General features: G+C 34.3%; 1 protein-coding gene and 1 pseudogene across 6 annotated transcripts in view; one reads left to right on the top strand and one right to left on the bottom strand.

The window, feature by feature from the left end:
* Positions 1–13,258, top strand: part of Drc8 (dynein regulatory complex subunit 8) — a 123,771-nt gene that overhangs the window by 93,512 nt on the left and 17,001 nt on the right. The window lies entirely within an intron of this gene.
* LOC120887737 (small nucleolar RNA SNORA40) lies at positions 5,789–5,895 on the bottom strand (annotated as a pseudogene).

Here is a 13,258-nt window from a genome sequence, read left to right as displayed (position 1 = left end):
GAGCTGTAATGTGAACGAGGTGTTGAATGTTCCATAGAAAATAACCCAAAGGAATTAGCTGCTCTGTGTTTTTTATTTCTAAGTTCACCATGATCTACTAGTTTTTAGAATTAGGTTAAAGTAAAAAGTTACTTAGAACTGAATTAGAAGTTCTCATCAGGGCCAAGGAGTGAGGCATAGAAGACTGAGCAAGAACTACCAACCAGCACATAATAACAATAGGTCAGTGATCCAAAAGAACTGGGCCAGGTTTATCCTGGAATTCTGTTGGGTAAAAATAGGATGCCATGACAAGGAGATTTTAGTAGTGATAGTCCTTAATTTAGCTATCTCTTTACTCAAACAACTTCAATATGGAATGGTTAATCCCTGTACCTGTGTACTTGTCATTCTGGGAGTCCTATGATATTCCAGGGAATTTTCATTTTTCCTCTTCAGAGTTGGATTTCTTTATATCCCAGATTTCTCTTTCCAGTTCCTGTATCATTTGTGCATATGCTTTGATAGCTTCTTGGAAAAAGAGTGCATTGAAAGTAAAATTTTCAGACTTTGTATGTTTGAAAATGACTTGGCTAGTGGGGATAGAATTACACATTCAAGGTCTTTATTAAGAGTTTTGAAGCTATTCCTCTAGCTGGACAATCTGTTTTTCTCCAGTGTTTGAAATTTCACAGTGATTTACCTTGGGTTGATCCATTTCCATCTGTGTTAGATACTTGGTGGACATTTTCAAACTTTTGGAGACTTACATAGTTTAGTTCCAGAAAATTTTATTGTGATTTTTTTTAATGATTTTTAACTAACCCATTCATTTTCTTTGTTATCTCTTTTGGGACTCCTACTATTTATTTGTGTTCTTCTGGGCTACTCTTCTAGATTTCTTATTATTTACTTTTTTTCTGTCTCTTTTTGTTAGATTTCTTGAACTTTCTGTCTCTGGTAGATTTCTTGAACTTTCTCTTACAATATTTTTATTGAGTTTCTCATTTCTGCTATTTTTAATTTTTAGTAGCTTGTTTTTGTTCTTAAGAGTCCCTTTTTTCTTTTTTTTTTATTGGTTGTTCAAAACATTATAAGAGTCCCTTTTTTTCAATAGCTTCTTTTTCAGAGGTTTCATATCTCTGAAATATTGGTGATAGCTTATGTAAAATTTTCTTCTCTTTGTATAATCTCTTCAAGTTGATATTCATATTTGTTTTCATCTTTCTTTCTGTTAGTAGCTTTCTTCATGTGTCAGAGCTGTCAGCTCATTAACAAATTGAGCATGAAGATGGTCAAGTTAAACTTCATCATTTGGGTATTCTGGGACTTACCAACATCAGAATCTGTGAATTTTCTCTTTTGCAGTCTTGATTTCTCAAAATAGAATCTTCTAGTCTTCTGCCTGGGAAGCAAAAGCACCTAGCTGCCAGTTAAGGCACCTTCTGTTTTATACTCTGCAGAGGATTTGTCTCTAGACTCCTGCTGGGTCAGAGAGAGAGGTGGTTACCCAGGGAGAAACTGAGAGGGGATTTATGGGTTCATTTTTCAAACAGATTTTATGCTAGTGCTCCTAATTTTAGAACCTACTTAGTCACCTCCGGTTCTTGAAGCAACCCATGCTTTGTGAGAATTCTTTACTCACTGCTGGCTTGAGGTTTCCTTTTCTGATTCTAGTAGATCACTGTCACTCATCCATCTGCTTTCCAGCTTCCAAAATCTTATTTTCATTGCATCCTTTTCTATTCTCCCTTAGTAAGTTTAAGAAAATATTTATTTACTGGACTGGGAATACAGCTCAATGACAGAGTGCTTGCCTAGCATGCTAGTTTTGATCCCCAACTCTGCAAAGAGAAAGTAAATAAATAAATACATAAATTTATTTACTGAAATTTTAGTGAGGTTTGAGAGAAAGTGAAGTAGCTGTATATGCGCAACTTGCCTCTTTAACTCTGAAATTCCATTGATATTTGATTAATTAATCATAAAATAGCAATATTAATACTCTGGAGAAAAATAACAAATCTACGTGAGATATCAGTAAATGATCTGTGTGTGTGTGTGTGTGTGTGTGTGTGTGTGTGTGTGTGTGTGTGTGTGTGTTTTGTTTATTTGTTTTGCAGTGCTGGGGTTTGAATCCAGGGCCTTATACGTGTTGTGCATGCACCTTTCAGCTACATCTCCAATTTTTAATCTTTTTAAGAGGGAGCATTACTAAATATTAGAAGTAACTTACTGGGCAACTATAGTATGTAAGATACATGTTTTAAATATCAAGGTTAACTACAATAGAGTACAAATTATATGTATACCTTACAAGTTGATATAGAAAATAAAAGAGTTAGAGAACATTTGGTCAATCCAAAGATAGCAGAAAATAAATGCAACTAGACTAAATTTGATAGTTAAAAGAGAAATTAGAGGGGGCTGGGGATGTGGCTCAAGCGGTAGCGCGCTCGCCTAGCATGCGGGCGGCCCGGGTTCGATCCTCAGCAGCACCACATACCAACAAAGATGTTGTGTCTGCCGAGAACTAAGAAAAAATAAATATTAAAAAAAAATTCTAAAAAAAAAAAAAAAAAGAGAAATTAGAAAGTTAGATTATTTTTTAAAAATCCAGTGTATGATATATCAGCAATTTCCGATATCTACTGCCTTCAAATTATAAATCTGACCTCATATGACCACTTCTATATCCATCATCTGAGTTTAAGCCATTGTCATTTCTTCATGAACTACTAAAGTAGACTTTAAAGTGCGTCCTGTGCTCCCACTCTGGCCCCTGCAGTTCACTCTTCACATTGCAGTTAAGGAGGGATCCTTTAAAAAAGGTAAAGTAAGACATGTCACTCCACTGCTTAGAACTCTACTTCTAAGGCTCCTAATTCACTTAGAAAAAAAAATACAAAGTACTTTTACTTACTATGGCTTCCCAGGTCCTAATTGATCAGCCTGTCATTACTACCATTGGCTTCCTTGCTGTTTCTAGAATATATGAACATATTCCTATTTATACCCTTTGTTGTTGCTCTTACTAATAATTTGGGTGTTCTTCCTCTAAGTATTCACAGTAATTGGAGACTTTATAAGTTAAATTTGGGTCAAAACACATCCTAATGTGGCAAGAAAGAATCTTAGAGACAGTGTTGGCATCCTGAACTTCTCCATGTTTCATCTGTACTCCTGTGCACATGTATCCTTGAAATTATAAGTAACTTTTGATACTGAGTAGTAGCCTAGATTCTGATAAGTCTGGATTAGCAGTCCAATCCTTTGTGTTGTTGTTTTTTTTTTTTGTTTTTGTTTTTTTTTTTTGGTATTCAACACAATCAGAAATTATCTTTTTTATCTGTTTTCCATCCCTGGCCTCTGAAATATAAACTCCCTGAAGGCAAAAAGGTTATCTGTTTTGCATACCATTAAATCCTTAGCATCTAGAACAAAACCTAACATTCTGGTTCATGAACCTGCTATACTGCTTCTTATATGCCTTATCATATTCTGGTTGCAATTCTGTTTCTTGCATGTTTTCTTTACATGTTTAACACAGGTATTAGTGCCTGCTTTTAAGACTTGGTATTATACCTAGCAGCAAATGTGGAAATTCAGGCTTGCAAAGGACTACAGAGACATTTGATGAAAAATTTTTATAATAGGTCTGATTAATAGACTCAGAAATTACAAATTTGCATGAATGAGATTAATTTAAAATTGTGAGGTAGTCTTCATTCATTCAGCAAATAGTTATTGTGCATTTACCATGTAGAAGACATTAGGGATACTGAAGCAAGAAAACTGAAAAAAAAAATCCTATTTAATTTGGCTCAAGATAATTTTAAACATTTTAACAATAGTGACAATTAAAAATTTAAATACATGTACATTTAAATATTTGAGGTTGTATTCAGTCCTTACTCATTTAGTTAAATGAGAAAACCCACAAAAAATGTTCAGAAGTACATATTTGATCAGTGATTTAATGTAAACTTTATAATGTTGAGAATCTTATGATGTCAAAATGTGATGGATACTCCTTAGTTAAAAAGTGTAATGACTTTACTGAATCACCTCCTATACTTTTCCATCTTGAATGAAAAATAATTTATCATACAAGATATACCTCAAAACCAAGAAGTTAAAAATCACAGTTTATATTCATTTTTAATTGGTTAAGTATCCGAGATTTTTTTGTTTTTTGTTTGGGTTGGCACTTCAGAACTGAACTTTTGGTTCGTAGAATGAGGTCAATGTAATCCACATCTCTGTGAAATAAGAATTTCCATCAGCCTGACTCTGAATTATATCATTCTTGTTCCCAGTGAGCCCTACGATTTCATGTCATTCAGTGTTAGATTGTACCAATCTAACCAATCTACCTTCCTTTCTCAGGGAATAGGAAAGGAAGGGGTATCAAAGGAAGGGGTATCTTACTAGTTGGTGATATGAAATATTTTGCTATTGTTCCTATATATCTTTACATTGGGAAAGGTGGGAGAATGGACTAGATCTGCTCTAATTTTTGTTAATGTTAGATGATGTAATTAAAGAATTATAGATTGCAGGGACTTTGGAGATATCTAGTAAAGGTTCCTAGCCATTCCTTCTGAGTAGAAATAGGCAAATTTAGGGAAATGAGAGGGACATGTTATAAAAGAATATACTGTAAGTATTGCTTATTTGTAGTTAGAAGAAAAACATTAAATGATGCTAATGCAGTAATCATCAGCAGCAGATAAACAGGGCCCTGAGAAATATATGAAAACCGATTTTTCCTCTTTGAAATGAAGGAAATGTATTTCATATGTAACAAAAAATCATGACAATAGATTGATACAGTTTTTCATTTAAAAATTTTTATCATAGTATTTATATACAAAAATTTAAATAAGTAGAAAAATATCCGTTCCAACAATTTCATGACTTTAATATAATCATTGTTAGTATTTTGGTGCACTTCCTTCCTTATAATTTTTGTGTACCTGTTTTTAACATGACTGTAATTTTCTAATGCAATTCAGTGCATAAAATTGTATATCTTGCTTTTTTTGCCTAATTATATCATAACCATTCTACATGCTATTATAAAGTGTTCATTATAAAAATACATGCTTATTAAATTAAAAAGAAAAAAGTAGGGGAATATTCTTTCTTGAATCCATCACTTAAAACACAACCAGAATATTTTATCTTTTCCACTCAGTATTACATCAAAGTGATTCTTCTATGCTGTGATCTAATTTTTAAAACTAATATTTTAAGAAGGAAATATTGTTGTAACTATGACATGGGAGATCACTTTTTATTCAATACTGTATTAGCTTGCTTTCCATTACTATAACAAAATACTTGTGGTCAGGTATTTATAATTGAAAGAGGTTTATTTAGTTCAAAGTTTTAGAGGCTGAAAATTCAGAGAACATAGTCCTGGTCAGTTTCTCTTGGTAGCATTATTTGAAAGTGAATGCACCACAATGACAGGAGCATGTAAAGAAGGAGAGATCACATAATATGAAAGGAAGCCAGAGTAAAGGATGATGCCTACCCCTCAACACCACCACATTGGGGACCACAATCCCAACACATGAATGCACCCTTGTGGGCACACTCAAACCATAGCAAACACTATTATCAGGTACTTATTACTCTTCTTTTGCTTAATCTGAATCTCAACCCAGTATAAAGCTTTTTCTTCAATTTTATTGCAACACAATTTTTTTTCCTTATGACCTGTGCTTTTTATTAACTTCTTAATCTTAGAACCAACCTTTTCATTTATCAATATCCCATCACTTTAAGCTATCTTAGATATAGTATTCCTGCTTATAAGTATCAAAACTCATACTGAACAATGAGTTCTGGGTTGCAGTTGTCTACAAGTCTTTGTCCATAAGTTGAACAATAACACACGCAAGTGCTATCACAGTTTTAAATAACTACTTTCTGTATAAATGGTTTTGAAGAGTATCATAGCAGGACAATAGTTGAGTACCTGTGGATTCTGTCAAATACAAGGCAACTCTAGTGGGGTTGGAAGGGTCACTGACCCCTAGGTGGAGAGAAGGGGAAGGGGATGGGAATAAAACAATATAGTGGGGGCCCTTGAGCCCCATCCTCAGGTGGTAAACAGGGAAATTAATGGCCCAGCAATCTCTGATCAACCTTTTCCATCACTTCCAAGTTATAGGCACTCACAGTTGGAATGGTTCTTACCATTTACCTGGTCCAGCCACAAGCTAATTCAGGGAATCTCCTATGGTTCAACAAAAAGATGATTCAGTGTATTTTAATACTTTCAGTAATAGAAAAATAATTCATAACCCAAAAGAATTACATATCCTGCTGGATACAATTGTGCATGCCTGTAATCCCAGTAGCTTGGGAAGCTGAGGCAGGAGTATGGCTAGCTCAAAGCCAGTCTCAGCAACTTTAGTGAGGCTCTAAGCAACTTAGCAAGACCTTGTCTCAAATAAAAAATAAAAAGGGCTGGGGATGTGGTTCAAGGGTTAAAGGCCCCTAGGTTCAATATCTGGTGAAGAAGAAGAAGGAGGAGGAGGAGGAGGAGAAGGAGAGGGAGGGGGAGGAGGAGGAGGGAGGAGGAGGAGGAGGAGGGAGGAGGAGGAGGAGGAGGAGGAGGGAGGAGAAGGAGGGAAGAGGAGGAAGGAGAAAGAAAGAATCTCATACCTTCATTTTTGTTCAATGTCCTCTAGAATCTTTAGAGTAAATAATTTTTCTAAATGTTTTCATTTCTAGGCTGGGTATATAACTCAGTAATAGAACACTTGTCTACTGTGCATAAGGGAGAACAACAACACCACATACATAAACAGATAGAATAATATTTTTCACTTGGTATAAAGATAATACTTTTGGTTAATGCCAATCAATTTTTATTGTTTTGGTCTATTCAAGATAGAAAAAAATATATTCTAAGTTTTATTTATGTTTTGGTTTTGAAACATAACATATCTAAATTTATGCATATACTACTAAGAGTCTTAACTTGAACTGGGCATCATGGTGTCATGCACCTGTAATCCCAGTGACTTCAGAGGCTGAAGTAGAGGATTGCATGTTCAAGGCTAGCTTAGTCAACTTATCAAGACCCTGTCTCAAAAAAATAAAAACAGGGGGCTGGGGTTTGTAGCTCAATGGTTGAGCACTTGCCTTACATGTGTGAGACACTGGGTTTGATCCTCAGCACCAAAACAAACAAACAAATAATAAAGATATTGCGTTCATCTACAATTTAAAAATATAAAAAAATAAAAAAGATACAAAAGGGTGAGGATGTCAGTCAGGGTTAGAGCACCCCTGGGTTCAATCCCTAGTACCACAAAATAAACAGACAAAAAAACCCTAAGAGTCTAACTTAAAATAGCTCCTAGTTTTAAAAAAAACATTTTTACTACAAGTAGTTTTTTAAAAAGTCTATATGTGTATATTGTTTGGTGACCTGAAACTGGTTGAAATATAGGTGCTTTATAAATTGCCTTAACTACTCATATTATCTTGTTTTTTTTTTTTGTGAAGCATGAAATAAGTTCAATTTATTGACTCCCTGTTAGGTCACTGGGGAGAAATGAATTTTTACTGTGTGTTTTATTGTGCCTATTCATTGAGTTTGGCACTAAAATAAATAATGCCATAATGAGAAAAGAGATGGCCTGATGATTTCACTATGGAGATGAAAGTAAAGAACTCTAGGCTGTGATCCTGTCAAAACACCTGACTGACTTTGTGGCTTTCAGACAGGTACTCAACCTGTCAGTGCCCGTGTTTCCTCAAATGGAAACTTGTCTAAGAAAACTGACTTCTAACAAAGTGAGATGAAAAATGGTACTGGCTGCATGTTTTGTGACTTTGAATATTGATATTTTTGAAAATCCCAAAGTGTTTATATATGTACTGAGATGTCTCTATGGTAGGAAAAAGGATTCAGAGACCAGAAGAGCCTGAAGGTCCTGTGGTACCTTGGAAGGTGGAGCCTTTTCATGTGGCTGTGGAAATTGTTTATCTTTTTCAGGTCACCTTGTCCATCATAACTGTTTGGAGGACAAGAAGTCAGGCAGATCAGGGCCTTGATCAGGGCCTTCTGGAAAAACAGCTGCCACCACACTATTAAGTAAAATTTACTAGAAATGGTCCTTTTTTAGAAGGCTACAGCTGGGGACCATCCTGTAGGAAAATTTTATTACCTTTACATGAAAAAAATGCTGCCTGGGTTACTTTTCAGCACAGTGGCCCACCTCTTAGATGAAGCAAATAGATTATAACTTACTTTGCTTTGTTCACATTTGTAGTAACAGGATGTATTTATTTGTTTTTGTCTTTTGAAAAGGAGGGATGTGAAGTTTGGTGGATGTCTGTTAGTCTTTTCCTTTCAAACTTTGTAAGTAAACAATAGAGGTGGATGCAGCACTGCTAACCATATATCCTATCTTCCAGGGCAAGGGACAAGGTATTAAATATGCCTAGCAATTTAATGCATTATCTCATTTAGTTGCCACATTTCACATGGCATTTTACAGATAGGAGGAAGGGCCTAACTTCTGAAGAAACATGTCCATAGGGTGGTGGATCAGTGAGGGAGTGTCTAAAATTTCAGCATCAGAGATGGATTCTTTTAGGAATAAGTGTCACTGCATGTCATAGAACCAGAAAGATTTACACTACTATTGAAGGTCATATTCATCATCATAGACTCACAGTTCACAAAGCACCATCATGTCATATCTTATGTAACTTTTAAGACCACCTTAATAGGTAGACATAACTGATCTTGTGTCAGAAGTGAGGATGTTGAAGCTAGAGATTGGATTTGAGTAAGAATATTTTAAACTATCCTTCTCCTTAGTCTAATATGGTGACTATATTGTGATTATTATTACATTTTTTTAATATTGGGGATGGAACCTAGAGCATTATACAAGCTAGGTAGTACCACTGAGCTATAATCCCAGACCCTATTATAACATTTTTAAAACTGAGAAACACAATGTCTATATTTTAAATATTTATTTATTTATTCTAATTTGTTATATATGACAGCATAGTGCATTTCAATTCATAGTACAAACATAGAGCACAGTTTTTCATGCCTCTGGTTGTATACAAAATAGAGTCACACCATTTGTGTCTTCATACAGGTACTTAGGGTAATGATGTCCATCTCATTCCACCATCTTTCCTATACCCCTTTTCCCCTCCTTTCCGCTCCCTCCCCTTTGCCCTATCTAAAGTTCCTCCATTCCTCCCATGCTCCCCCCACTATCCCCATTATGGATCAGCATCCTCATATCAGAAAACATTCAGCATTTTGTTTTTTGGGATTGGCTTACTTAATTTAGCATAATATTCTCCAACTTCATCCATTTACCTGCAAATGCCATGATTTTATTCTCTTTTAATGCTGAATAATATTCCATTGTATATATACCACATTTTCTTTATCCCTAGGTTGGTTCCACAGTTTAGCTGTTGTGAATTGTGCTGCTGTAAACATTGATATGGGTCCCTGTAGTATGCTGTTTTTAAGTCCTTTGGGTGCAAACCGAGGAGTGGGATAGCTGGATCAAATGGTGGTTCATTCCAGTTTTCCCAAGGATTCTCCATATTGCTTTCCTATTGGCTACACCTATTTGCAGTCCCACCAGCAATGTATGAGTGTGCTTTTCTCCCCACATCCAACACTTATTGTTTGTATTCTTAATAGCTGCCATTCTGACTAGAGTGAGATGAAATCTTAGAGTAGTTTTGATTTGCATTTCTCTAATTGCTAGAGGTGTTGAACATTTTTTCATGTATTTGTTAATTGATTATGTATCTTCTTCTGAGAAGTGTCTGTTCAGTTCCTTGGCCCATTTATTGATTGGGTTATTTTTGTGTGTGTGTGTGTGTGTTAAGATTTTTGAGTGCTTTATGCATTCTAGAGATTAGTGCTCTATCTAATGTGCTTGTGGTAAAGATTTGCTCCCATTCTGTAGGTTCTCTACTCACTTCACTGATTGTTTCTTTTGCTGAGAAGAAGCTTTTTAGTTTGAATCCATCCCATTTATTGATTCTTGGTTTTATTTCTTGTGCTATAGGAGTCTTATTAAGAAAGTTGGGGCCTAATCTGCATGATGAAGATTTGGGCTTACTTTTTCTTCTATTAGGCGTTGAGTCTCTGGTTTAATTCCTAGGTCTTTATCCACTTTGAGTTGAATTTTGTGCAGAGAGATAGGGGCTTAATTTCATTTTGTTGTGTATGGGTTTCCAGTTTTCCCAGCACCATTTGTTGAAGGAGGTTATCCTTTCTCCAATATATGTTTTTGGTGCCTTTGTCTAATATGAGATAACTGTAATTATGTGTTTGTCTCTATGTCCTCTATTCTGTTACCATTGGTCAACAAGTCTATTTTGATGCCAATACCATGCTGTTTTTGTTACTATTGCTCTGTAGTATAGTTTCAGGTCTAGTATAGTGATGCCACCTGCTTCACTCTTCTTGCTAAGGATTGCTTTATCTATTCTGGGTCTCTTATTTTTCTAGGTAATTTTCATGATTGCTTTTTCTATTTCTATGAGGACTGTCATTGGGATTTTGATTGAAGTTACATTGAATCTGTATAGTGCTTTTTGTAATATGGTTATTTTGGCAATATTAATTCTGCGTATCCAAGAACAAGGAAGATCTTTCCATCTTCTAAGGTCTTCTTTAATTTCTTACTTTAGTGTTCTGTAGTTTTCATTGTAGAGGTCTTTCACCTCTTTCATTAAATTGATTCCCAAGCATTTAATTTTTTTTTTTTTGAGGCTATTCTCAATGGGGTAGTTTTCCTAGTTTCTCTTTCAGAGGATTTGTCACTGGTGTACAGACATGCCTTTGATTTATGGGTGTTGATTTTATATTCTGCTACTTTTCTGAATTTACTTGTTAGTTATAGAAGACTTTGGTGGAATTTTTTGGACCTTCTAAGTATAGAATCATATTGTCTGTCAATTGTGATAATTTGAGTTCTTCTTTTCCTATCCATATCTCTTTAATTTTTTTCGTCTAATTGCTCTGGCTAGAATTTCCATGAGTATGTTAAATGGAAGTGGTGAAAGAGGGTATTCCTGTCTTGTTCCAGTTTTTAGAGGGAATGTTTTCAATTTTTCTCCATTTAGAATGATGTTGGCCTGGGCTTAGCATAGATAGCTTTTACAGTGTTGAGATATGTTCCTGTTATCCCTAGTTTTTCTAGTGTTTTAGCATGAAGGGGTACTGTGTTTTGTTTAATGATTTTTCTGCATCTATTGAGATGATCATATGATTCTTATTTTTAAGTCTATTGATGTGATGAATTACATTTATTGATTTCCATATGTGGAATCTACCTTGCATCCATGGAATGAACTCCACTTGATCATAGTATACTATCTTTTTGATATGTTATTGTATTTTATTTGCCAGAATTTTATTGAGAATTTTTTCATTATAGATATTGGTCTGAAGTTTTCTTTTTTTGTGTGTCTTTGTCTGGTTTTGGAATCAGGATAATATTGGCCTCATAGAATGTGTTTGAAAGTGTTTCCTCTTTTTCTATTTCATGAAATAATTTAGGAGTTTGTATTAGTTCTTCTTTAAAGGTCTTGTAGATCTCAGCTGTGTATCCATCTTGTCCTGGGCTTTTCTTGGTTGGTAGGCTTCTGATGGCATCTTCTATTTCATTGCTTGAAATTGATCTGTTTAACTTGTGTATATCATCTTTCAGTTTGGGCAAATCATATGCCTCTAGAAATTTGTCAATGCCTTCAATATTTTCTATTTTATTGGAGTACAAATTTTCAAAATAATTTCTATTCGTCATGATATTTCCTTTTTTATCACGGATGTTAGTAGTTTTCTCTCTCCTTCTCTTCATTAGCATGACTAAGGGTTTATCAATTTTGTTTATTTTTTCAAAAACTAACTTTCTGTTTTGTCAATTTTTTTCAATTTTTTTAAATTTTCATTGATTTTAGCTCTGATTTTAATTATTTTCTGTCTTCTACTACTTTTGGTGTTGATTTGTTTTTCTGTTTCTAGGACTTTGAGATATAATATTAGGTCATTTATGTGTTGACTTTTTCTTCTTTTAAGAAATGAACTCCATTCAATGAACTTTCCTCTTAGTACTACCTTCATAGTGTCCTAGAGATTTTGATATGTTGTATCAGTGTTCTCATTTACCTCTAAGAATTTTTTAATCTTCTCTTTGATGTCTTTTGCAACCCATTGTTCATTCAGTTGCATATTATTTAGTCTCCAGGTGTTGAAGTAGCTTCTGTTTTTTATTTTATCATTGATTTCTGATTTCATTCTTTTATGATGCAGAATAGTATCTGTTTTTTATATTTGCTAAGAGTTGCTTTGTGGCTTAATATATGGCCTATTTTAAAGAAGGATCCATGCACAGTTGAAAAGAAAGTGTATTCACTTGTTGATGGATGAAATATTCTTTATATGTCTGTTAAGTCTAAGTTATTGATTGTATTATTGAGTTCTGTACTTTCTTTATTTAGCTTTTGTTTGGATGATCTATCCAGTGGTGAAAGAGGTGTGTTAAAGTCACCCAGAATTATTGTGTTGTGGTTCTTTTGACTCTTGAACTTGAGAAGACTTTGTTTGATGAACATAGATTCTCCATTGTTTGGGGCATATATATTTATAATTATTAAGTCTTATTGATATATGGTTCCTTTAAGCAGTATGAAATGTCCTTCTTTATCCCTTTTGATTAACTTTAGTTTGAAGTCTACTTTATTTGATATGAGGATGGAAACCCCTGTTTGTTTCCATAGTCCATGCGAATGGTATGTCTTTTTCCTAACCTTTCATCTTCAGTCTGTAGATGTCTTTTCCTATGAGATGAGTCTCTTAAATGCAGTATATTGTTGGGTGTTTTTAAAAAATCCAATCTGCCATTCTATGTCTTTTGAATGGTAAGTATAGGTGATTAACATTCAGGGTTATTATTGAGGTCTAATTTGTATTACTAGTCATATTTTTTTATTTTTGGCATTTAACTTGACTTGATTTCTCCATTGATTAGTATTTCCTTTAGTGTAATACCTCCCTTTGCTGATTTTCATTGTGTTTTTCATTTTCTCTTTATGGAATGTTTTGCTGAGGATGTTCTGTAGTGCAGACTTTCTAGCTATAAATTCTTTGAAGGTTTTTTATTTCATCATCAAAGCTAAAGCTTAATTTTGCTGGACATAAGATTCTTGTTTGGCATCCATTTTCTTTCAGAGCTTGGTATGTACTGTTCCACGA

This window comes from Ictidomys tridecemlineatus, chromosome 10, assembly GCF_052094955.1.
Source record: "Ictidomys tridecemlineatus isolate mIctTri1 chromosome 10, mIctTri1.hap1, whole genome shotgun sequence".
NCBI lineage: Eukaryota > Metazoa > Chordata > Mammalia > Rodentia > Sciuridae > Ictidomys > Ictidomys tridecemlineatus.
The sequence above is the reverse complement of the archived record's forward strand: the minus strand, read 5'-3'. Positions and strand labels throughout refer to the sequence as shown.